The sequence below is a fragment of the Adiantum capillus-veneris genome, chromosome 29, assembly GCF_014529385.1.
Source record: "Adiantum capillus-veneris isolate H3 chromosome 29, ASM1452938v2, whole genome shotgun sequence".
In the NCBI taxonomy this organism is placed as follows: Eukaryota; Viridiplantae; Streptophyta; class Polypodiopsida; order Polypodiales; family Pteridaceae; genus Adiantum; species Adiantum capillus-veneris.
The window spans coordinates 132,993,240-132,997,461 of NC_140959.1; the positions used below are offsets into that span (position 1 = coordinate 132,993,240).

The following is a 4,222-nucleotide window of genomic DNA, read 5'->3' on the forward strand; positions in this document are numbered from 1 at the left end:
GAATTGGTTATGTTCAAAGAAACTCTAAGGAAAGAGCTCCTAGAAGCCCACAATGCCCTTGCTTGGACTAGGGAATTCTGGGTTATTAAAATAGACAGGCACTCTAAAGAGATGTTCAAGATTTAAAAAAAGGTCTAGGGACTTTGTTTTTACTAATAGCTTCTCTAATCCTCCTAAAGGGGATGACACTATCTCAGGAGAAAACGCTAAAAATGCTCTCAAGAGGAAACAAGAGTTTCCCCGCAAATTGTTAAAATCTTGAACATGCCTGTCTTGTTAGGAGAGATTAAAGAAACTATTATCAAATTGGAGCTTGGAAAAACACCAAGACTTCAGCGCCTGCATAATGAGTTTTATATCCAGTTCTTAAAACTTAGCCCCTTATATTCTTCTAGTCTTGCAAGAAGTTGTTGATCTAGGAGCTTTCAAATATCAACACTTGTGTCATCAAGTTGATACACAAGAAAGGGATAAAGGGGACCTAGAAAATTGGAGACCTATAACTTGTCTAACTTCTATCTAGAAAATCTTTGTTCCATCCTTAGCTAGAAGACTGAATCTTTTAAAGGACCAACTTATCTTTTAGGAGCAAGCGTTAAAATTGCTATCAAGAGGAAAAAAGAGTTTCCCCATCAAGAGGAAAAAAGAGTTTCCCCACAAAAACTGTTGAAACCTTGGACATGCCCATCTTGTTATGAGATAATAAAGAAACTATTATTAAATTGGAGCTTGGCAAAACACCAAGAATTTAGGGCCTTCCTAATGCATTATATATCCAGTTTCAAGATTTCTTAGCCCCTTATATTCTTCTAGTCTAGCAAGAAGCTGTGGGTCTAGGAGCTTTGTCTACAAATATCAACACCTTATGTTACTAAGTTGATACACAAGAAAGGGGATAAAGGAGACCTAGACCTATAACTTGTCTAGCTACTGTCTACAAAATCTTTTCTGTATCCTTAGCTAGAAGACTCAGTCTCCTTATGGACCAACTTATCTTGAAGGAGCAAAAAGGTTTTATAAATAAAAGAAGCAATATAAAGCTTGGCTAATGTGTGGGGCTATATATCATGATGCTACAATAGTCACTAGAGCCCCGTCGATATTTGGCACAATACTCGAGCTCTCAAGTTCTATAATTAAGTGTGCGGACGAAGGTACCAATAGTATATCGAGCATGACAAACTTCCATCCTAGAAACAGAGTGAAAACCCGACTCGAGGAGCCAAATATGGATTTTCTACAAGAAAGTTCTACTAAACTTGAAAAAGCATTATTTAGGTACGCTCTTGAGGCTCAAAGCGGCCCTGTGTTGCTAGAAACTCTCTCAAAGCGGCCCTGTGCATCAAAAATTTATGGTAAAAAAAGAAAATTGAGACGCAGGCTTGCAAAACTGTCGATAGATTCTGTTATTATATATAATTCCAAAACTCAGGCTTTGCTGCGCGTGAGCATGACATACGAGCAAAAAGTAGGCCGGAAGGTAATATAAAAGCTCCAGTTGCAGCTCTTATTTATCTAGACACATGACACCCCACTACTTCTGCTGTCTACAGTCTTCATAGCACCTCAAGAGAAGCCAGAGCCCAAGCTGGCAGCTCACGTCGATGCTTCCTTCTCTCTTCCTCCTCGCGCCTCCGCCTCCGCCTCTGCTCCTCCTCCCTCCTGCGTTCCTCTTCATGCCTGCGCTCTTCTTCACGCCTGCGCCTCTCCTCTTCCTCCTCCCGCAGTCTCCTCTGCTCTTCCTCTTCACGTTGTTTCTGCTGCTGTTCGCTCTCCTTTCTGCCTACACTCTCATTGCCCCGGTCACCTCGTCGCCCTCTTTTGGAGGGGGGGAAGAAGACCTCCTCATCCCTGCCAAGTTCTCTGAGCTGCTGTTCATCGACATTGAAGGCGGCGGCGGCAACTTGCTTAGGGATACCACGGTAGACCGAGTTCTTGCCTGCCAGGAAGGTGGTGCGAGGGCTGCAAAAAGCATTCAGGAGATCCAAGGAAAACCATTGAGGAGATCAAAAATGCATTACATGCACTTAAAATGCGCTGCATTATCATTCAATACTGTGCGACGACATGATGCTGAGCAATTATGTTCAAAAGAAACCTTGATGATGTAACTAGCTTGATCCATTCAAGTCCTTGGTCTCCTGCAATTTTCACTGAAGGGAAGAACTGAGGAATAACTAGCATAGTGCCCTCACGCACTTCTTGATCGAACACATTCTCCCCGTCTCCGCTCGCCACTTGAACTCGGCCGTTCCCTCGAGTGAAGTAGAAAAGTTCGTGCCCATTGTGCACGAACGAAGGCGCCATCATTGCATTCTGATGGAAGCGAGAATTCAACATTCAGCAGACTGTCTTATCCTTTATTAATTACAGTCTTCAATCCTTAACTAATTTATCGCTGTCCTACTTTGTATTAATTGAACAAGCATAATTTTTTTAAAAGCTGTTAATTACCTTCTCCAAGGACACCTTCACTGCACTAAATCCAATCTGATGCAAAGCGGGCAGCTTATAGCAATTGACTCTATTGAGAGCACCACCATTCTTTACATAGAGGTCCGGAAACTCATCCCTTATGCTGTACTTGAGCTCCTCAAAGTGGGAAGGGCCTGAAGTTTCCATGAAGGTGTTGCTCTCTTCCTCTTCCTCTCTCCTGCTGCGCCGCTCGGGTATCTGTGGGAAGTGGATCTTTTGCTTCGCTTTCACAATGCCCGCTTCGTTTTGGCGCTCAAGGAGAGACTGGATCGTTTGTTCGTCGACGCCCCATGCGGTGGCGAGAGTGTCTTTGCTGAATCCATGAAGCACAGATCCAAACCTGGCCTGCTTGCTACCAGCAAGTCCAAATTGCTGCATACAAAAGTCCATTTACCAGCAGTTTTTACTATAAGTAACATTGATTCCACTTTTACCAGCAGTGAATAACTAATCATGTTATAATTCATTCACAATTTTCCAGATCTCATATAGCACTAGCAAGGGGTTTGCTGATTACATGAAAGCGCCCGGGATTGGCTCCGTAGCTGGTATCGCCTGCGCATAGAACACGGTGACGCTCATTGCCGTCATTATACCACCAGTAAACAGTTCCCTTGGGCAGGGCAACAACATCCCCCCGCTGCACTTTCCGAATATAAGTTCGCTGATACTCGCTCTCAGCACCGGGATGACAGCACCCATTTTACCGGACCCTGCACCGCAGATTACAATTACCATTCAGCGAGAGCTAAGCAAGAGAAAGACCATTAATCACAAACTACAAAGGTAATGTCAAAATGGACCTTGCAAAACATAGGCAATCTTGTCCGCATCCGAATACTGTGGCACCAGCAACCCATTCTCTTCCAGCTCGAGCTCCGCTATGCCCACATGCGCATTGCGGATGGCATCGATCTCTTCACTCCAAACACGAAGTCGTCCCCCCTCTGACTGAAGCTGTTCCCGAGGCCGGCCGAGCTCGATTTGAGGATAGCCACGCTCTTCCTCCTCGCGGCCACGATGAGGGCGTCTTCCCCTTTCCTCTCCCTCACGCTCACGGGGCTCCCTCTCCCTGCCACCACGACTAGCCTCGCAAGAGGCAAAGGAGGTGGTCAAGAGACCAAGGAGCAGAAGAAGACTAAGCACTAGCTTCCCTGCGCTCGCCATAGCTACAACTGATCTAGTGGGCACCCTGCTACGCATAAAGAAGCAGGAGTGCAGTGGTCGCCTTTTATAGTAGCGCGCAGCTGGAAGATGAGTTTGGAAAGAGCATGCCCGGCGCAGTGTCGATACGCGGCCTCGGCGAAGCCCCTCTCAATTTGGAAAAATCTTCATGACATGCAACTCTCTTTCTTAAAACTCAAAATTGCCTTTTGATATAATTTCATACGTACTACCTACTCGCTCTCCCTTTATTTTATTCATTTATTTCATAGATTCTTTATTTATGATTTCCTTCCTTCCATCTGAAAGGTCACCATATTACCTTCACCTCATAAAAAGGCAGAAGAGCGAACACTCGAACCTGCGCGTGAGGGTAGCAAGGACCTTACGCCCCATCATCTAACCAGTTGCACAGCGCTAGTCATCAACTGCTTTAGCGCAGCCCATTGCATTAATAAAAAAGATTGCCCAGCTTTCCACTTTGCCTGCCGCCTTGCCGTTGACTTCAAGCGATAACGCCCTTGACAAGAAGCTGTTCAAGCACTTTCTGTGCTCTCTCTCTCTCTCTCTCTCTCTCTCTCTC

The 4,222-nt window shown here is 45.2% G+C and overlaps 1 pseudogene across 1 annotated transcript; it reads right to left on the reverse strand.

Moving 5' to 3' along the window:
- Positions 1-1,382: 1,382 nt before the first annotated feature.
- On the reverse strand, positions 1,383-3,680 carry LOC147419940 (11S globulin seed storage protein Ana o 2.0101-like; annotated as a pseudogene). The gene is made up of 5 exons (XR_015187087.1): positions 3,279-3,680; positions 2,993-3,188; positions 2,455-2,847; positions 2,099-2,316; positions 1,383-1,962 (listed from the first exon to the last, which is right to left on the reverse strand). The product of XR_015187087.1 is annotated as an 11S globulin seed storage protein Ana o 2.0101-like (transcript).
- Positions 3,681-4,222: the final 542 nt, after the last annotated feature.